Source organism: Chrysemys picta, chromosome 1 (assembly GCF_011386835.1).
Source record: "Chrysemys picta bellii isolate R12L10 chromosome 1, ASM1138683v2, whole genome shotgun sequence".
NCBI lineage: Eukaryota > Metazoa > Chordata > Testudines > Emydidae > Chrysemys > Chrysemys picta.
In genome coordinates this window covers 157168151-157190694 of record NC_088791.1, presented here as the reverse complement: position 1 = coordinate 157190694, position 22544 = coordinate 157168151, and the positions used below count along the sequence as shown (strand labels likewise).

The 22544-nt window shown below is 42.1% G+C and overlaps 2 protein-coding genes across 9 annotated transcripts in view; one reads left to right on the top strand and one right to left on the bottom strand.

The window, feature by feature from the left end:
- Positions 1 to 22544, top strand: part of CMSS1 (cms1 ribosomal small subunit homolog) — a 363702-nt gene that overhangs the window by 152063 nt on the left and 189095 nt on the right. The gene's annotated exons all lie outside the window — the stretch shown is intronic.
- FILIP1L (filamin A interacting protein 1 like) overlaps positions 1 to 22544 on the bottom strand; it is a 303273-nt gene that overhangs the window by 146467 nt on the left and 134262 nt on the right. For all 6 annotated transcript variants that reach the window (XM_065587585.1, XM_005283529.5, XM_005283531.5 and 3 more), the window contains exon 2: positions 13731 to 13820. The gene's annotated coding sequence lies outside the window, so the exon portion shown is untranslated. The remainder of the gene's footprint in view (positions 1 to 13730; positions 13821 to 22544) is intronic.

Below are 22544 nucleotides of genomic sequence, written 5' to 3'. Positions count from 1 at the left end.
AGCGGCTGAGTGGAGCCGGCGGCCGGGACCCCGGCTGGCAGGGGCCAGCAGACAGAACCCCAGACCGGCAGCGCGGGTGGCAGACGGAACCCCAGACCGGCAGCGGGATGAGCCGCTCAGCCCGCTGTGGGTCTGGGGTTCTGTCCGCCAGCCCCTGCCAGCTGGGGTCCCTGCCGCCAGCCCTGCTCAGCCCGCTGCCAGTCTGGGGTTCTGTCGGGGGGGGGCCCTGTAAATGTAAAATTTATTACTGGCACGCGAAACCTTAAATTACTGAAGACTTGGCATACCACTTCTCAAAGGTTGCCGACCCCTGGACTAAGGGTATGTCTACACTGGCAGAGTTACAGTGCCAGCAGTTACAGCGCCACTCAGAGAACGCTGAAGGGAAACCGCTGTTGTGTGTTCACACTGTCAGCTGCCTGCACAACAGTGTGTTCACACTTGCAGCAGTATTTGGAGTGGTGAACTCAGCCCTCATAAATGACCTTATTCTGCAGCCACCCAGAAATCTGAAAGTAAGCCTCAAAGACCAGAATGCCGCTCGCTCTGACCAATACGGCACGAGTGGCAGTGGAGTTATTCCTAAAACTACAAAGGTAAGAGGAGTGCAACATTGATCTCGCCACGTGTAGTAGCTACGACACGAGATTGCTTGTGGCATTCACAGAAGTGCTGACCACAGTAGAACGTCACTTTTGGGTTCGGGAAACAAGCACTGAGTTGTGGGATCACATCGTGATTCAAGCAATGGCTGCAGAACTTTTGGATGAGGAAAGCCACATTAATGGGACTGTGTGAGGAGCTCTCCCCAGCCCTGAAGCTCAAGGACATGAGGATGAGAGCTGCCCTGTCATTGGAAAAGCACGTGGCGATTGTACTGTGGAAGCTGGCTACTCCAGACTGCTACTGATTGGTCGCTAACCAGTTCAGAGTGGGAAAGTCGACTGTTGGACTCGTGTTGACGGAAGTGCGCACGGCTGTTAATCGCATCCTGCTCCAAAAGACCGTGACTCTGGGCAACGTGCGTGACCTTGTGGATGGCTTTGCACAAATGAGCTTCTCTAACTGCGGAGGGGTGATAGATGGCCTGCATATTCCAATTCTGGCACCAGACCACCTAGTCACTGAGTACATTAATCTGAAGGGGTATTTCTCTGTGGTTCTCCAGGTACTTGTGGATCACCATGGGCATTTCACGGACATTAATGCAGGCTGGTCTGGAAAGGTGCATGACACACACATCTTTTGGAGCACTGGCCTGTTCAGGGACTTTCTTCCTGGAGCAGAAGATCACCACAGGGGATGTCAAAATGCCCATTGTGATCCTGGGAGACCCTGCCTACGCCTTAATGCCGTGGCTTATGAATCCATACACGGGGCACCTTAACAGCAGCAAGGAGCGGTTCAACAACAGGCCGAGCAAGTGCAGAATGACTGTTGAGTATGCTTTTGGATGTTTAAAGGGCCACTGGCGCTGCCTATATGGGAAGCTGGACCTAGCCAATGACAATATTCCTATGCTATAGCCGGGTGCTGTACGCTTTATAATATTTGTGAAGGGAAAGGTGAAAGCTTCACTCAGGGGTGGACCGCTGAGGCTCAGCGCCTGGAGGCTGAATTTAAACAGCCAGCGACCAGGGCTATTAGAGGTCCATAAGGAACAGGGATCCCTTGAGGCAGCAATTTGAAGCTGAAAGCTACAAATATTTGTTGCTATGCTCGGCAGTGCGGTGCTTGTAATGCTAGGAGGAGATTGTGATTGGTGCAGATGATGCACTATGAAGGTTTAAGAAAATTGCCTGTTGCTTTGCAGGGCTCTGTTTACTTTCAATTAATAGAATAAAGATTGCTTTCAAACCAACACAATTCTTTTATTAAAAAACAACTGGAGGACAGAGACAAACCAAAAGACACATCAGCACTAAGGGAGATGGGGGACGGGAGGGTCCCAGGAGGAGGTGAGGTCCAAGGGTGGTTAAAGATTTTTGTATGTCCCAGGATCATATCCAATCTTCTCCTTTGGAATACAATGCAGACGGTACTGTACTTCAGCAGGGCTAAACTGCAGAGGGATGGGTGTTGAGTGCAGTGGGCAGTGGGAATCTGCAGTGCTGGACTGTGAGGGGGGAAAGAGTGGAATGCTGCGGGTATAGACTGGAGCCAGCAGGTTGATAAGAGTGTGTTAGCGGTGTCTGGGGGCCACATGGGAAAGAGTTTTGTGATAGCGGCTGCAGGGGAGGGCGGGCGCGGAGGTGCTCGGTTTGCACTGCTAGTATCGCTTAGAGCATGTCCTCTTGGCGCGCCATAATGTTTAAGAGCCACTCCATGACTTGACTCCATTCCTTGACTTTAGCAAAGCTTTTGATACGGTCTCTCACAGTATTCTTGCCGGCAAGTTAAAGAAGTATGGGCTGGATGAATGGACTATAAGGTGGATAGAAAGCTGGCTACATCATCGGGCTCAATGGGTAGTGATCAATGGCTCCATGTCTAGTTGGCAGCCGGTATCAACCGGAGTGCCCCAAGGGTCGGTCCTGAGGCTGGTTTTGTTCAATATCTTCACTAATGATCTGGAGGATGGTGTGGACTGCACCCTCAGCAAGTTTGCAGATGACACTAAACTGGGAGGAGTGGTAGATACGCTGGAGGGTAGGGATAGGATACAGAGGGACCTAGACAAATTAGAGGATTGGGCCAAAAGAAATCTGATAAGGTTCAACAAGGACAAGTGCAGATTTAGGACGGAAGAATCCCATGCACTGCTACAGACTAGGGACCACGTGGCTAGGCAGCAGTTCTGCAGAAAAGGACCTAGGAGTTACAGTGGATGATAAGCTGGATATGAGTCAACAGTGTGTCCTTGTTGCCAAGAGGGCTAATGGCATATTGGGCTGTATAAGTAGGGGCATTGCCAGCAGATCAAGGGACGTGATCATTCCCCTCTATTCGGCATTGGTGAGGCCTCATCTGGAGTACTGTGTCCAGTTTGAGCCCCACACTACAAGAAGGATGTGGAAAAATTGGAAAGAGTCCAGCGGAGGGCAACAAAAATGATTAGGGGGCTGGAGCCCATGACTTATGAGGAGAGGCTGAGGGAACTGGGATTGTTTAGTCTGCAGAAGAGAAGAATGAGGGGGGATTTGATAGCTGCTTTCAACTACCTGAAAGGGGGTTCCAAAGAGGATAGACCTAGACTGTTCTCAGTGGTAGCAGATGACAGAACAAGGAGTAATGGTCTCAAGTTGCAGTGGGGGAGGTTTAGGTTGGATATTAGGAAAAACTTTTTCACTAGGAGGGTGGTAAAGCACGGGAATGGGTTACCTAGGGAAGTGGTGGAATCTCCTTCCTTAGAGGTTTTTAAGGTCAGGCTTGACGAAGTCCTGGTTGGGATGATTTAGTTGGGGATTGGTCCTGCTTTGAGCAGGGGGTTGGACTAAATGACCTCCTGAGGTCCCTTCCAACCCTGATATTCTATGATTCATGGCTTCATTCTGGCGTTCCGCGTTCTCCTTTCGGTCCCTCTTCTCACTGTCCTGCCACTCCTTCAATTCCTGTTTCTTGGTGGCGGAGTGCATCATGACCTCACACAGAAAGTCCTCCTTAGTTCTTCGTGGCTGCTTTCTAATTCTGTGCAGCTGTTCAGCTGGCGATAACAAAGAGGGAGGCTGGGCTCCCAAGGTCATAGCTGTGAAGCCAAAACGCAACATTTTACAGAAGCAGTATTGTTTGCAACACAGAGACCACTGATTCAGTGATTTAAAACACAGCCACTATTCAGATCCCTGTCACTAACTGGCTGACCCCAGGCAATCACACATGAGCCACAAGACCCCCAAATTGGTGAGTAGCCGCAGGGGCAAGAGAAATCTCTGTTCCCAAGCCCTACTGTACACTGGGCATGTGGCTCTTGGGGAGACCCAGTGCTGTAGCGGGGGCCTGATAATCATTCCTATCCCCACATTTTCCACAGGCTGTGTTCATTATGGAAGATATCTCGCTGCTGATGTTGAGCAGGGAATCAAGGGCGGGTCTTCTTCAAGACTGCAGCTTCTGCCCTGGCCCTTATGCAGCTCGCCTGTGTGCAGCAATGGTCCCCCCACCCCACAGTGATGGCAAAGTTATCTTTAATGGGGCAAGAAACAAAGCAGCTCTGCCAAAGTACCTGCGGCAGCAGATTGCCCAGTATTTCCATGAGAGATTCCTGGAGATCTCGGAGGGAGATTCCCGTGAAGTGAGAGAGTCAATCAGCACTCTGTTCCGCCACTCAGACTAGGCATGTGGTGGTAGGTGCATCATATAGACACAAGCCTGCTTTCTGCAACCCTCCTGCCCCCAACAACTTGCTTTAGTGATTCCCAAAATCAGATCCACTTCCCAGGGGTCTCTTCTCCTGTTTGCATTTCACCAAGATCCGACAGTTGTGACTGGCTAGTCTGTGCCAGGGTAGAGAAGAGCTCCTGGCTGCATGCATCTCTGACCTCCAAGTCGTCTTCTGCCTCTGGGTCCCCCTCCTCTTCCTCATCCAAGATTTACTCCTCCTGGCTCGGTCCACTATCGACTGGCACGTGAGCCACCGAAGTATCCACAGTGGACTTTGCAGTGGAGGTGGGGTTGCCACCAAGTATCACATCCAGCTCTTTGTAGTACCGGCAGCACATGGGCGCAGCACCAGAGTGATGGTTTGTTTCCCGTGCCTTGTGGTAGGCGTTCCGCAGCTCCTTCACTTTGACCCTGCGCTGCAGTGTGTCTTGGTCATGGCCCCTTTCTTTCATGCATTGTGAAATCTGTCCATTGGTATCATAATTCCTATGGCTGGAGCGCACCTGGGACTGGACAGCCTCCTCTCCCTTAATGCTGATGAGGTCCAGCAGCTCGGCATTGCTCCAAGTGGGGGATCGCCTGGTGCGTGGAGCAGGCAATTTAAGCAATTTTTCCTCTTCCCCCATGTTTGGCAGGGCTCAGGATAGGACAAGACATAGGAGCCTAGTCCCAGGTGGAAAGGAGACTGCAGAGGTGGAATAAACAGACATACAGATAACGTCCTAATTCCCCGTCATTGTGGAGGAAATGGGACCAGGAAAGTTGGGGTTTAGGGTGAATGTCAGGCAATATTGTACTTTCAGCTTTGTTGAACAACAGAGTTAATCTTATGCATACTTTGGAATCTCTTCTGAGGAGCACCTCTGGGGGTGAGGGGGAAGAAAAGGTCCAATGAGCTGGACAGAGAGGCAGAAAGTTCCTTCATTGACACAGACATGGTGTGTGGCCTTAAGCAAGTCGCTTCTTCATACCTTGCTTTTTTCTGAAAGATGAGGATAATATTTAATGACTTATTTCACAGGGCTGTTGTGAGGACTGAGTGGTTTTGACAGCTCTTTGAAGAAGGAAAGTACAATGTAAAGTGCTATGTCCAAAATTGGATGTCTAAAGTTAAAGTTAAAGATGCCTATGTGCCAGATATAATCTCCCCAAATAAATGAATGGCTTCATTTTTTTTCAGAGGTGCTATACACCATTGACACCCAGTGGGTAGTTCTGAAGATTTTTAATTTTGTTGGGAGTTGCAGCTGTTGAGCACATCTGAACATCAGGCCATTTTCATTTAGATGCCTAAATGTGGATTCAGGAGCCTGACTTTAGGCATCCAAATTTAATGATTTTGGCCTGTATATCATGTATTTTATTTTACTTTGTTTTTCAGTTATCCATGATTTGGAAGTTTGATGTTCATTCTCTTGGAAATTTGGAGAGTGAAAAATAATTTGTTTAGTGTAAGCAGATGCTCTGTACAAAGCAAATTTAGGCACTGGAAGGCAACAGTTTATAATAGAATACTGTGCTTTGAGAGAAACCAATCTTGCCAAGGTAAAAGGACATTTAAAAAAAATCTAGCTCTTGCTGGTATAATAAAAATGAATTTGAGTCCAGTGTGATGCACTGAAATTCAGTTGCTGAAGCATTAGAGAATTAATTGGGTTTCAGAGATTTACATTTGGAAAATAAATGCTCTAGATGGAGTACTAGCCCATAAATTCTTCAGGGGCTTCTGAAGATATCCTAAATGTAAAGGTGTATGATGTAGGATTTCAGTATCAACTTACAGTTCTTGAAAGTTGATACTATAACATGTTTTTTTCCATCCATTAATTAATACAGTGGCAAGGCAGAATAACTTCACATGGCTGATGCTTTATATTGCAAATTGCAGCTGCTATTAGTAATTATTTCCATTGAAAACTATTCATGTTTCTGTATATAGTAACAAGTTCTTACAACAGGTATGAAATTAAATTGCTACCCTTCTCTAAGAGGAATATTGAAGTTATGTATGGAGCTGAGACATTTCACTTGAATACACATTTTTCAGTAGATTTGTTGGAGACTTTAAGATCTTCTGTTTGCCTCTGAAGCTTTCCATGTGAAATTAGTACTGGTGAAAGGTGCTGGATTGTAGTCCTGAAGAATGAAGGTCTCTCGTTAAAGATCAGATAAATCATGGGCAGTGACAATGGGTGAGCTTGGCAGACAGCATGGCAGACATGACTCAACCCTGATCTAGAGAAACCATCTTCAGGAGTGAGAGGAAGATAATTCTTCAGGTCTATTCAATCCTTAACCTCTCTGCTGAGAATGCCAATATTTATGGTGCTTTTCATGATGTTATTACAACCAAAGTTGTAACGGATGCATTTATTTTTGATGTTTTTAATATAATTGTAATATTAAGATTTGTCTTGCTGTAACTGAGCGCTCTCAGACTGCATGGAATAGAAGTACTGTAAAACTGAATGACCTACGGGAGATGTTACTCAACTTAGAAAGGTATTTTGGGCCAGAATTGACCAAACCAGTCCTACATCATGTGCCAGCTTAACTTCCCTCCCAATTGAATAAGAAACAGATACCTCCATTAGAGCACTAATTGTGAGTCAGTACTTTTTGCATGGTTCCTAGCCTCTTGCGGTCAAAAAACAAATATCTTCATTACAAGGTATTCTATTAAGAAGAAAGATGACAGTGTAATCCCCATTGTTGAAGAACATCTTTTGATAGTTTAATGCCATTGACATTGTGAAACAACTGCAAGCTGATTATTGCATTTATCAAAAAGGCAGTATGGGAACTGCTTCAGGCTTCTTTATCTTTCAACACCTCCCACAGCCCAATTTACGCAAGGGCTGCCGGGGAGAGTCGATTAAACAGATGCATGAAGCCAACCTGATCTGACAAGGTAAAAAAAAAAGGTTATAAAAAAATAAATTTGTACTGGTTGAAATAATCTGGGCTTCTGTTGAGGTAGTTTTATAATGGAGTGGGAGTGACTCATTGTCAGAAATCTGCATGTATTTTTGATCATATTAACTGACATTTTAACATGGAACTGTAACTGCTTCAGGCTTGCATTTATGCAACACCAAACTGAAGTGTCTACCTTTCTTTCTCAAGATCCTAGAGAATTTTAATAGCAATTAGAGATGCAAAGAAAAAAAAACATATGTCCTAGAACTGATTGACTCACTGGTTCAGGACTGTTCTCTTTAGTTATTTTCTACTGCTTTGTCCAGTCTAGTTTTAAGTATTTCCAGGGATGAGCCTTTCACCATTTTTCTTTGGGAAATTATTTTGCAGTCTTCTTAAGGCTTAGGGAAGTTCTCCTGATATTTAGTCTAAATCATGTTGGTCTTTATAGGCTTCTGTCACTGAACTTGCACCTGAACATGCAGGGATTGGCTTGCTGATAACCCCAGCAAATTGATTCCTGTTTTGTTTCTGCTGCTGCCTCTTACTTATAAGATAGATATGATGATACCCATTTCTCAAGAGTGCTGTGAAGTTTGTAAAACTCCTTGAGTTCCTCAGACGAAAGGCAGGTGAAATATTCATATTCTTTCAAAATAGTTGTTAGACTCTCTTAGGCTATTTTTTCCTTTCCTCAGAAAGGGTTTCAAAATAAAGCTGCTCACTTTGAAATCTTGATATTTAAATTTTCATCTAAATCTTGTATATGCCCCAGAGAAGCAAGATAGTTCAGCAGGTGCCTAACATTAAGCACATGAATAGTTCCATTAATAGTACTACTCATGTTCTTAAAATTAGGCACATATTGCTGAATCAAGGCCTTAATTTGAAAATTAAACTTTATCCCTTAAACTTTGTGTATTGAACAACTTTTCCATTCCATCAAAGGTAATTTATCCCTAAAGAATTTGCTGCTTTTATCTCAACAGAATTAAATGCCAATTTATACATACCACACGTTGAAGACAAGATTAATATGTTTTGTTTTTGAATCCTGAAGGAATGATGTAATTTTAAAATTGTTTTCACAAACTGGAATATTTCTGGGAAGTTGTCATAACTATAAAGGAAAGGGTAACAGCCCTCCTGTGTATAGTACTATAAAATCCCTCCTGGTCAGAGACTCCAAAATCCTTTTACCTGTAAAGGGTTAAGAAGCTCAGGTAACCTGGCTGACACCTGACCCAAAGGACCAATAAGGGGACAAGATACTTTAAAATCTTGGTGGGGGGAAGGCTTTTGTTTGTGCTCTTTGTTTTGGGGGTTGTTCGCTCTTGGGACTGAGAAGGACCAGACATCAGTCCAGGCTCTCCAAATCTTTCTGAACAAGTCTCTCATATTTCAAACTTGCAAGTAAACAGCCAGGCAAGGCGTGTTAGTTTTTATCTTTGTTTTCTCAACTTGTAAATGTACCTTTTGCTAGAGTGTTTATCTCTGTTTGCTGTAACTTTGAACCTAAGGCTAGAGGGGATTCCTCTGGGCTCTTTAAGTTTGATTACCCTGTAAAGTTATTTTCCATCCTGATTTTACAGAAATTATTTTTACCTTTTTTCTTTAATTAAAAGCCTTCTTTTTAAGAACCTGATTGATTTTTTCCTTGTTTTTAGATCCAAGGGGGTTGGATCTTGATCCACCAGGAGTTGGTGGGAGAAAGGAGGGGGATGGTTAATTTCTCCTTGTTTTAAGATCCAAGGGGTTTGGATCTGTATTCACCAGGGAATTGGTGAAGAGTCTCTCAAGGCTACCCAGGGAAGGGAATTAGCATGTTGGGAGTGGTGGCAGCGGACCAGATCTAAGCTGGTAGTTAAGCTTAGAAGTTTTCATGCAGGCCCCCACATTTGTACCCTAAAGTTCAAAGTGGGGAAGCAGCCTTGACAGAAGTTCTTGTTCAGACTCTCAGATCTCTTGCTAGTGAGGATGTACTATTTGGTCACTAGGCAGTATGTAACAACTGCCACAAGTCTTAGTTTGTTTCTTCCCTTTTTTTGCGTTGACACTAACTTGGATCCTGGTGTCTTGCAAGGCCATTGTTCCCCCACATCAAATCCAATGTGGTCTTAACAGATGGGGCAGTAAGAGAGTTTTAATGCCATGCTGCAAAAGGAAGCATCAACATTCCTCTGAGAAAATGAATCAAAATGGCTTCTGCTAATCCTCCTGATCTCATGGTGTTACGGTCAGACAACCAGTGATCCAGCCTGAAAACTCAAACAAAGTTTGTAGTGATAGTAGGAGAGGGAAATACTGGTGCCATCTTATGGTAGAGTCTATACAAATTCCATTTAGTTTCTGCTACTTGCACAGTCTTAGGCTTTGTCTACACTGGAACTTCGTTGGCAAAACTTTTGTCGTTCAGTGTGTTAAAAAAACCACACCCCTGAACGACAAAAGTTTTACTGATGAAAAGCGCCGGTGTGAACAGTGCTTTGTCGGCCAGAGTGCTCTCCCGCCAACAAAGCTGCTGCCTCTCGTTGGGGGTGGAAGATTTTTGTCAGCGGGAGAAAGTTCTCCTGCCGACAAACAGCAGCTACAATGCGCGCCTTTTAGTAGCACGGCTGTAGCGGCACAGCCATGTCGCTAAAAGTTGCATAGTGTAGACAAAGTCTTAGGTATGCTTCTTTGGTTCTATTTAGTAAATATTATTTTTTGTTTTACATTCAATGAAACAGCCAAGGGGGACTCGACAGAACAACGCTGATAAGCCTTATAATGTGCTTTAAAACCTGCCTATTGTTCAGCAAGCATGCTGGAACAGTTTTTATAGTGTGGGTGCTGAGAGCCATTGAACCAAACTATAAACCCTGTATAAGATGGGAACCACTCCTAGTTCCAGCACAGATGTTGTTCAGTGCTCTGCCCCAAGTGTTCTCTCCCCTTCCTCCACACAGATGATGTAAACCTGCCTCCCCACCTGGGATGAAGCTGGAGTGCCTGGATTGCAACTGGTGGACTCTGTATCATCACCCTTAACTATACAGGCACTTAGAAGATTGGCCTATTGGTTAGGGTGCTAGCCTGGAATTCTGAGGACCTGGGTTCAATTCCCTGGTCTGTCACAGACATTCTTTGTGACTTCAGGCAAGTCACTTAGGGCCAGGATTTTTAAACATAGGGGCCTAATTCCCTTGATTTCAGTGGGAGTTAGGCCCCTAAATTCCTTTAAAAAACTGACCCTTAGTCTCTCTGTGCCTCAGTCTTCCTTCTGTAAAATGGGAATGATAGTACCTCATCCCCCATACTCCTGGGAGATAAATATATTGAAGATTGTGAGGTGCTCATCATATGATGGTAATGGGGCCATATAAGTATCTTAGATAGGAGGATGAGCCATGTGAGTGAAAGCATCAGTCTACTTTGTGATTTAAGTAATCAGCTATCCAAATTAGTTCATTTTCTGAATCAGGCTCAGTGGTCTTCAGGATTATCCAAATTATAAAATAATTCTGCAGCCCAGCCATGAGTTCCACTGGCTATATCAGCTAGATATGTAAGATGGCACTGTGATTATTTGTATATGTATTAGACATTATATTACTCAAACATGATCTTGTAAAATTGCTTGTCATCAACACCCAAGTGATTGCTCATAACATATTTAGAAACTTCCCTACTGTGAGAGAGTCCAGTATGATGACTTTATTTTACAGTGAAGTCAATGGGAGTTATGCCCAACTAAGGATGGAACATTGAATAATGACCTGAATTTAGAATTTGCTTGTTATTTGTATTGTCGTAGTGCCCAGTCAGGGGGCCAGGATTAGGATGCCACTGTGGTGGATGCTGCACTAATACATAGTAAGAGAATCCCTGCCTTAGCATTTACAATCTAATAAAACAAAAACAGATGAAGAGTGGGGGAGTGGAACACAAGCCAATCTGTCTGGGTGGTGATAGTTACATATCACCTTCATTCGTTTTGTCATTCTTTTTGTCACATGAAGATGGAGGCAGGGCAGCCACTGAAATATGTCCCATATTTATACTCATTATATATATTACTTCAGTGATACCCAACCGCTCCTCAGCCTTGCCATTATTAGTTGGCTAGCTTATTGTAGTCCTTATGGGAGAAGTGGATCTCGGAGGAATATATTAGAGGCCTTAAGGATCAATTGAAGGAGGGTGTTTTATGCTGAAATTGCAATGTGGAAGAGAGCTAGAGACATTTTTCTGGGAGGAGCAGTTTGATGACTGTTGTTATGAATATTTAACCTGAATTGTAACAAATCCTGGGATGCCACAATGAAAGCTTTCAGAGCCCAAATTCCCAAGGTGTAATTGAGGAGGAGGAGACCTGAATAACTTCTGTGTAAGAGCAATTTTAAATGACACACAACTAGTTGAGGAACCTGGATAGAAAGAGAATAGCGATGGCTTGGGGGAAGAAATTGTACAGGGTAGGCAGCCTACAATGTTTCAGAGGTTTCCTTCCCTCTTCCTCTGTGAACAGAGGTGTATTACAGAAAATCATGCAATCTGGGATGTCAGATCAGCCGTGGAAGAGTAGAACTGAACTGGGAGTGTGTTCTCTTATGAGAGCAAGGAACTAATAGAGACAAGGCCTTGATAGGCCTGACTACACTACAATTCCTCCTCACTGGCAGTTTCTTCTGGCTTTTATATTACATTAGGGCTTGTCTACATAGCCCACCAGTGCAGACCACATGGGTGTGAATTGCAGTTTGCACTAAAGCATTGGGCTGTAACTGCCCTATGTAGACATTGCTAGCGCGAATGAAAAGGTACCTAGTTAGTATTAATGTAGCCCTGTTTCAATCAGGGCTATGTTAACGCGAACAAGGTACCTTTTAGCAAAGGGCAGTCACAGCCCAACACTTTAGTGCATATAAGTGCTGCAGTTCACACCCCCGTATTCCACACTGTGGGGCTGTGTAGACAAGTCCCCAGTCAAAACTGCTGAGAAGCCGTGTCTTCACTAGGGCGCCTACATTTACTTACATCAGTTCATCTGAACAAATGATAGCATGAGTGGGAATTAGGTGGCTAGCAAGTCAGCCAAGAATTGAGACTCTGTTTACAATTAAACTCATGCTTAAGTCCATCTCTCTTCAATAAAGCACTTAAGCATGTGCTTAAACCTCACTTGAGTCTATGGGACTTTCACTTAAATATGTATTTAGGTGCTTTTTTTTTTTTTTTTTTTTGCATGGGGATAGACTTAAGCAGATGTTTAAATGTTTTCCTGAACTGGAGCCCTATTTCTTAAAATGACCTATGTCAATAAGGTTCACTTCCCGGCAGTGTTGCTGATTAAAATCTCTGTGAACTTGTACAAGTCACTTAAATTCTCTCTGCTTTCCTATACCCAAGCATAAAGTTTAATCCATTCTTTTAAAACAAACCGTTTGAAATCATTAAATGGAAGTGCCATTATTTCTGTGGTGTCCATGTCAGGCTGAAAAATTATTTTTGTGAGGCAAATAAGGAGTTAAAGGCTCTTGTAGTTTCAAAGAAACGTCTAACAGCTGCTGTAAACTATCTGTACAATCCTAGATGACCTCATTCTTGTTATACAATAGTGATAATATCCAAAAAGGGTGCAAAGGAAAAAAAAAGGACATGTTCTAGAAATGTACATGTGGTATGCAAAACGATCAGAAATATGCTCTCTCAAAGGGCTACATACTACAAGAATAAAGTTAATTTAAATTAGATGGTGAAATTAAATTTATACAAAAATGTATTTACAGCAACAGTATTTCTGTCCAAAAGACTGTTCTTGGTTACTTAGTGTACAAATGGCAAATAAAAACTCATTTTGATACATGCTGTACGCTAATAGTCACCGCTCAGATGTAATTTAATTACAGATTGCTATCTCCATGAAGCTGCTTTTTTAGTGGCAATAATATATAGGAATCAGATGTGTTTTTGACAATTTTTGTATGAGTTTGAAGAGATTATTAAGCTTGCGAAAGAGTGGAGTTGATTATCTGATTTTTGTTGCTTAAATACATTTTTCATACTTTAGGTAACAAGATGAATTAGGGATCTGTAGATCTCTAAATGCACATGTTAACTTATTAACTAAATAGGAGCTACATTTCTGAACTGACTGGCAATGAAAGTTTTTGGTTTTACATTCTGTATTGAATGCTTTAAAATAAAAAAGGATTCTCAGGATGGTGCCAGTTCAGTTCAGGAGATATAAGAACTTCTTCCAAAGCTTTTGCTCAAGAAACCACGGACCCTAATAAACTAAGAGTGTTTGAAAAACTTTGACATGTTTGATTAACAGTCACTATACAAGACACTTTTATATAGATAATTTGAAAATGTGACAGGTTCGGATGATTTTTTTGGTTTTGTTGTTTAGCATGTATCTTTTTAAATAAAAACAAAGTGCTATTTCTTTTGTATTATTGGTTGTTTACTAAATTCTTAAAACATGAAAATAAAATCTTTCTTACCAGTTTTGTACTTTTCTGTTTGCAAACAGAGAGTTTTCCACTTGGTCACATACCGTAATAGTGTTCAGAATTGTCTCTTGTAGTATAAATCTGGAATAAAAAAGAAAAGTTCATAACATAGTTTTATAACAAGCATAGGCAGGCATTACTTAAAGGTGTGATCCTAAAGCCTATTGAAGTCAATGCAAAGATGTCCATTGATTTAAGTAGGCTTTAGATTAGGCCCTAACTTGGTAAAGTTCTGCAAAGCAATTTATTTGGAGGAAGCCTGTGGTTCTGTTTAGGATTTCTACTATCTGAATTGTAAAGCATACAGATCATGCTCATCATTTTTAATTGGTCAGATTGGTCTGTGTCCATGAAAGAGGTATATAAATTGTATATATTCGTTCCATTTCTTCTACCTGTAACATAGTAAAAATGTAATTTTCCTTCATAATGAAAAATAGAAAAATACAGCAAACTTTATGCTGGGATTTTTTATTCTAAAAATCCATGTTTATGAGTTAATAGGTGCAAGCTATGTCAAGCATGCCCTTTGGTCTATTGTATGGTTCAGTGTCTCTTGCATGGCAGATTTGGGAGCATGATTGGGAAATGGCATTGCATTGATATTGACTATTATAAGGCTAGGAACTGTTTGTTTTTTTCATATGAGTTACTGTGTTACAGCTCATTGAGTTGATGTTTTAGGGAGATTAAGACTGGTCACTAAAATAAAGTGCTAGGCAAAAATCAAAAGCCTACTGTATGCTGAGGCATAAAATAAGTGGTCTGTATGTGTAGAAAATCCAAAAACGTAACAAAGAACAAAAAGGGAAAGCTGAATGTGACTCTTTGGAATCACAAAAACAATTTTTATTCTGACCTTACTGGGCAACTCATTTATTGAATATACACAGAGAGCCTTTTCAAACTAAATTACATTTCATATTTTGCCCACTCCATCTGGAATCTAGTGCCAAAGTGAAAACCACATAATATATTTTTAGGATTAAACCAGCTATTACTGATAGATAATGACAGTGCAGGAGGAGAAGGCACCAGTTAGTCTGCATTAGCTCATGAATTCTGGATAACTCTTTAGTGAACTCTTAAGATTTTGTGAAATTCTACCACTCTATGCTGATGTTTCACTGCATTTTTGACATGATGAATTATCTCTTTTCCCAAGTCACTGACAGGTCACTTCATATACCACCAAAATAGCACTCCCTCTGCTTTTTGAGGTACTTTGCCATGTAGCCCTTATTATAAAATTGAATAAAACAGACGATTTAATGTCGTCGTAGCTAGAATGATATCGCCCCTTATAATAAAACACACTTTGGGGTTTACAAACCTAATGGCCCCATTCAGTTCACTTATGTATTCTGATTTAAGTTTTACTTATTCCAATATTTTGAACAGGTAGATGCTAGATTTTGGATCTGTAGTGACTTTCGGTGAGGCTTTTGTTCCTAAACACCTAAGTCAGTTTTGCAAATACTTATATGGGTGTGTGAAAATGTTAAATCTAATCTTTACTTACAAAGGGATCTCACTTAACTGTGAGTCTGGGCAACAAAATGGCAGGTGAAATTCAATGTTGATAAGTGCAAAGTAATGCACATGGAAAACATATTCCCAACTGTACATACAAAATAGTGAGGTCTAAATTAGCTGTTACCACTAGGGTTGCCAACTTTCTAACTGCAGAAAACCGTATGCCCCTACCCCAAGGCCCCACCCTCTGCTCACTCCATTCCCTCTCCCTCCGTCACTCACTCTCCCCCACACTCACTCATTTTCACCAGGCTGGCACAGGGGGTTGGGGTACCGGAGGGAGGGAGTGCTCCAACGGGAGGTGCAGGCTCTGGGGTGAGGCCAGGGATGAGGGGTTTGGGGTGCAGGAGAGGACTCTGGGCTGGGACTGAGGAGGCTGAGGTTCAGGGGGAGTGAGGGCTCCAGCTGGGTGTGTAGGAGGGGGCTCAGGGCTGGGGCAGGGGGGTGGGGCGCAGGAGGAATTTCGGGGTGTGAGCTCCAGCTGGGTGGTGCTTACTTCAGGCACTCCCGGAAGTGGCTGGCATGTCTGGCTCCTAGGCGAAGGGGCAGCCCCCGGAGGTTCAACGTGCTGCCCTGCCAACAGCCACCAACCAGAGTTTTAACGGAATTGCCAGGGTCCCTTTTTGACCTGGTGTTCCAGTCAAAAACCGGACACCTGGCAACCCTAGTTACCACTCAAGAAAGAGATCTTGAAGTCATCATGGTTACTTCTCTGAAAACATCTGCTCAATGTGCAGTGGCAGTTAAAAAAGCAAACAGAATGTTAGAAACCATTAGGAAAGGGATAGATAATAAGACAGAAAATATCATAATGCCACTGTACAAATCCATGGTATGCCCACACCTTGAGTACGACATGCAGTTCTGGTCACCCCATCTCAAAAAAGATATATTAGAAATGGAAAAGGTTATAGAAAAGGGCAACAAAAATGATTAAGGGTATAGAACAGTTTCCATATGAAGAGAGAGAGAAAAAGACTGTTGACTGTTCATCTTAGAAAAGAGATGACTGAGGAGAATTATGATAGAGGTCTATAAAATCATGAATGGTGTGTGGAGAACGTAAATAAGGAAGTGTTATTTACCTCTTCACATAACACATGAACCAGGATCACCCAATGAATTTAATGGGCAACAGGTTTAAAAGCAACAGAAGGAATTACTTCCTCACACAACACATAGTCAGCCTGTGGAACTCGTTGCCAGAGGATGTTGTGAAGGCCAAAACTATAGCAGGGTCCAAAAAAGTACTAGATAAGGTCATGGCTATTAGCCAAGATGTTGAGATGACAGACAGAAGCTGGGGTTGGATGGCAGGGGATAGATCACTCAATAAATTGCCCTGTTTCTGTTTATTCCCTCTGAAGCATCTAGCACTGGGCTAGATGGACCATTGGTCTGATCCAGTCTGACTGTTTTTCTGTTCTTATGTAGATCTTATAGATGGCATATTCCTGATGAAATAGTGTGAAATATAAAAATCACTCTAGAATCCAGTTGACTATCATGTTTATTTTTTATGGGAACTAGAGGAATTTACAAGACTATTCCCCGCACAGCTGAATTAAATTAATATACAAAGTGCCACCTTTCCAGCAAAAAGAAAATAACAAATCATAGTGTTAGAGATGAGCAAAGATATGCAAGACCAATCACCCTGTCTTCCTTTCTTTGCAGGACTGAATTGTAGATCTGCTTTGTCACACCTGCATATAGTTAGCCTATTGAATTCTTGGCTGCAAGAAAGCCATTGAGTTATTACAGCCGGGATTAAAAACAAAAAACACTAGATATCTTTATGACCAATGATGATCTAATGTAAGGAGAATTGAAACTTATGCTTCAGGGTTAGGGAAGAACTTTTTGCCCGATGTGCAATATTACATAATCAGCTATGTTTTGATTATGTATTTCCATCTTTCTCTGAAGCATCAATTATTGGACAGTCTTTGAAGCAGATTAGACTTGGATTGGATAGACCAGTGGGCTGACTCTGTGTGGCAAATCCCATCTTATTGCAGTACTTAATAGAACAACCATCCAAAGGGAAAAAGTAAATTCACACAAATTTCACAGCTGGTTATGTCACCTTATGACAATGTAATATCTCTTAACTCATTGTGACAGAACTCTTTTGTTAAGAACCAAATAGCTGTTTGCTTTTTTTAATCACTATTTGAATCATAGATTGCAGCAAACTTTGTATTGGTTTAGTTTGTTTTGTTTTTCTAATAACCCTGGAGAGTTCTATTATTTTCCTTGTCATACTTCTGTACTTAGTGCTCTGCTCTTGTTAATATAAACTATTCATATGGTCATTCAGCATTCCCACTAGATCAACAAAGGGCAGTTGGGTACCCAACTCCTTTTGAAAGTTGTGTTTTTTTTAAATATTTCCATTGTCAAAATACCATAAATATTTTCATCTAATTTATTCTGTATTTCAGTTACATTTTTTAGTTTCTCAAGATTATGCCATGTTTTGACATTATGACCTTCCATTCTTCCATCATTGTCAGAAAGTTGTTACATCAGCCATGTGTAAGGACATATTAGAAAAGTGCTGCTTCACGTTATACATCTGTGATCTAAAATATAATATACACATTTAATGTTATGTTCATAGTCTGAAGAAAACATCAAATGCTGTTATTCTTCAAAACTCTACAATTTTTCCCTTTCAATAATATATATGCAAGACATATGCTTTTAAAATATTAAAATGTAACTTCTAAATAAACAGTAATCCTCCACTCTGCTCCACCAAACTGTTATATTGGATGTTTCTACTTACATGGATTATATGTATGTTCCTATGACTTCCCTCTCATAATATTGTTTATTAATATTTTTAAAGCCAAAGGATATATTGAAGGAATTTGGAATTAAAGTAATATGTTTAAACTCTGAAATCATTATAATTAGGGCTGTCGATTAATCGCAGTTAACTCAGGCGATTAAAAACATTAATTGTGATTAATTTTTGTTTTAATTGCACTGTTGAACAATAGAATACCAATTGAAATTTATTAAATATTTTTGGATGTTTTTCTACATTTCAAATATATTGATTTCAATTACAACACAGAACAAAGTGTACAGTGCTCACTTTATATTATTATTTCTATTACAAATATTTGCACTGTAAAAATGATAAACAAAAGACATAGTATGTTCCAATTCACCTCATACAAGTACTGTAGTGCAATCTCTTTATTATGAAAGTGCAACTTATAAATGTAGATTTTTTTTGTTGGTTACATAACTGCACTCCAAAACAAAACAATGTAAAACTTTAGAGCCTACAAGTCCACTCAGTCCTACTTCTTGTTCAGCCAATCGCTAAGACAAACAAGTTTGTTTACATTTAGGGGAGATAATGCTGCCCGCTTCTTATTTACAATGTCAACTGAAAGTGAGAACAGGTGTTCCCATGGCACTTTTGTAGCCGGCATTGCAAGGTATTTATGTACCAGATATGCTTAACATTTGTATGCCCCTTCATGCTTCGTTCCAGAGGACATGCTTCCGGGCTGATGACGCTCATTAAAAAATAATGCGTTAATTAAATTTGTGACTGAACTCCTTAGAGGAAAGTTGTATGTCTCCTGTTCTGTGTTTTACCTGCATTCTGCTATATCCGAGACTGCTATAACATGAAATATGATGACCAAGCATGTTGTTCGTTTTAAGAACACTTTCCTTGCAGATTTGACAAAACTCAAAGAAGGTACCAATGTGAGATTTCTAAAGATAGCTACAGCACTCGACCCAAGGTTTAAAAATCTGAAGTGCCTTCCAAAACCTGAGAGGGACGAGGTGTGGAGCATGCTTAAAAGAGCAACACTCCGATGCAGAAATTACAGAACCCAAACCACCAAAAAAGAAAATCAACCTTCTGCTGGTGGTATCTGACTCAGATGATGAAAATGAACATGCGTCGGTCTGCATTGCTTTGGATCGTTATCGAGCAGAACCCGTCATCAACATGGGATGCACGTTCTATGGAATGGTGATTGAAGCATGAAGGCCCATATGAATCTGTAGCGCATCTGACACGTAAATATCTTGCCACCCTTGCTACAACAGTGCCATGAGAATGCCTGTTCTCACTTTCAGGTGACATTGTAAACAAGAAGTGGGCAGCATTATATCCTGCACATGTAAACAAACTTGCTTGTCTGAGCGATTGGCTGAACAAGAAGTAGGACTGTGTGGACTTGACGGCTCTAAACTTTGACATTGTTTTATTTTTGAATGCAATTATTTTTTGTGCATAATTCTACATTTGTAAGTTCAACTTTCATGATAAAGAGATTGCATTACAGTACTTGCATAAGGTGAATTGAAAAATACTATATTTTACTTTTATAGTGCAAATATTTATAATAAAAAATAAATATAAAGTGAGCTCTGTGTACTTTGTATTCTGTGTTGAAATTTAAATCAATGTATTTGAAAATATTTAAATAAGTGGTATTCTATTGTTTAACAATGCGATTAATCACACAATTAATCATGGTTAATCGCAATTAATTTTTCAATCGCTTGACAGCCCTAATTATAATAAAATGACTTTCATGTGTTTTACATAGTTGACAAACCAATCAGGTTTACACCGGAAATCTAATCAGATACCATTCCACATTGACCATTTTTAGCAAGGGACTATCTAAAAACATTGTTAGAAAGCTCCTAGGCAAATATCTGTGAGTTTTTTCTTAAAAAGAATTAGACAAAAATCAATTGTCTCAAGAATTATACATGCACAAAGCAGCAACAAATTCTGATATTTCCTACAATGTGATATATATCTTTCCAAACGTCATCTGCATATGGACTCCTTGACATTCTATATGGAATTTAGGGCCCTTGTTTCATGACATTAACTGACTAATGCAGTTTCTTGAAAGCGTGAAATTGAATTTCCTCTTAGGACATGTTCCGGACACCCTTGAATTGTTCTAACAGAATGCTTAAGTCCTTCCCCAGTGGTCCCCTTCCCCCATACACTGTATGTTTGAACTGTACTGCAAATCAATTACAACCAATAAAAAACAATGTTACATAAAGTATACTATAAGCCATTAGCTCCTCATTAGCCGCTCAGCATTTTAGCTTCTTAATCACTGTAAAACACTCTGATAAGTGTCATGAGGGTCAGCTTGGTGGGAGTCGGTAGACCTGGGTTCTGTGCTGTGCCACTGACCCAGTGTGTGTGTGTCTTTGAGCAAATCAGTTCACACTCTGTGCTTCAGTTTTCCAATCTGCAAAATGGGGATAATGACACTTACCCCTCCCACACTGTAAAGTACTTTTGAAATCTATAGATGGGAAAGCAGACGGAACCTTGTTTTTAAAGGTCTCCTCCTCCAAAAGTATCATACAAAGGAAACTAAGTTAAATGCAGTTTATCTACCGCAAAAGAATGAAGGGTTAAGTTGGCCCTACTGGGATTTGAATTTGTTGCTCTTGAACAGGGGTGGTCTCATGAGCCACATGCAGCTCTTCCCCGTTCTCCACCTACCAAACTGGAGGGGCAGGCTCGGGACCTCTGTCTTGCAGCGGGTGGTGGGGTAGAGACTTCTGCCTAGCAGGGAAGGGGTGTCTCGAGGCTTCAGCCCTGCGGGGTGCACCTGCCAGGGCTCAGGGCTTCAGCAGGAGTGGGCCTGAATCCCCGAGCCCCATCAGGTGCCTCCCGAGGGGCTGATGCCCCAAGCCCCAGCCCCCAGCAGGTGTGCCCAAGCTCTCAAACTTCTGAAGATTGTCAGCCCTGGTTTTTATATGCAGAAGATCAGCTATTGTGGCACAGGTGGGCTGGGGAGTTTTTATAGCATGTTGGGGGGCTGGAGAGACTCAGAAATATAAAGGTTGAGAAACCCTGTGTTGGAGAACACCCACATATGTAGGAAAAATATGTACGACACTGAATTGCCCCTTGGGAGGATGCAGCATGTGCTCCCTTTCACAAGTAACCAGCTATGTTGGTCGGGGTGTGTGTGTGTGTGTGTGTGGGGCATGGCAATGCTTCCTTCTGGGCCTCCTTTGGGGTGGCTAAAGTCTCCAGGGGTGTGAGAAGTCAGTGGCCTCTTCAGTCAGGAGAGGGGAGAGTCTGCAACTGTGAATGGTCCTTGCATAGGGGCATACAGGGTGGGGAAGCCTCCTTTTACCCTTGGGTATCTGGGTGTCAGTCTGGCCCTTAATGTGTATAAGGTAGATAACAAATATGTTCTAAATAACTTCTGGTAGCACAGACCTCATTGGTGCAGACAGGACAGAGTTCATCTAAAAGTCTTTTGTACGTGACATAGTGCTAAGTGGGTACGTCTACACAGCCTGTGGCAGCAAGCCTCCCACCCCAAGTTGACAGACTCAGGCTTGCAGAGCTCACACTAGTTGGCTAAAAATAATGGGTAAGCAGTGTTTTGAAGTTGTGTCTAGGCTTCAGAGTCCAATCTCCAGCCCGAGTCACAACTTCAAAGTGATGTCTACAAAGCTACCTTTAGAGCACTAGCATGAGCCCTGCAAGCTCGTCTTGTCAACCTGGGCTGGGAGGCTCACCAGCCATGGGCTGCATAGACACAGCCATTATGGGCAAACTGCTGAGATGTCCCCTAATAAATGTTTTAAAGACATAACTCACTTTATTTAGATCAAGGCTATGGCTGCACAGAGTGACTTGTGATATTTGATAGACATTCTTTGAAGTCTGAATGTAATTGTTCTAAGAGCATAAACAAGTTAGGCTTCCTAAATTTTGTTCACGGTTTCTAACGCTGGAGTAATTTTGAAAGTGAAATCTGTTTTCTCACAGAATTCCTTCCTTTGCCCACAGTCTCTTGGCATTCTTTTTCAGTTTTGCTTTTTGGTTACAATTTTTTCAATTGTTTAAAAAACAAAATCTAAGTGAACTTAATGCTTTGAAAAGGGTTGGATTGAGAGATCTGGGCATTGAAATGTGTGAAATACATTCCCAGGACATGGACATGGCCAGGACCGGCTCTAACTTTTTTGCCACCTCCCCCCCCGTGAGCGCCGCCGAAATCCCCCCCCCCCCCCAGCACCATGCATCCCGAAGGCCAGCCCCCCCAGCGCCGTGCCGCCTGAAGCCCCGCCCCTCTCTGAGCACCGCACCACGCTAGCCCCTGCCCCCCGAAGCCCCATCCCCCCGAGCACCACGCCGCCCGAAGCCCCCGCCTTCCCTCCGAGCACCGCGCCGCCCGAAGTCCCGCTCCTCCTCCGAGCACCATGCCGCCCGAAGCCCCCGCC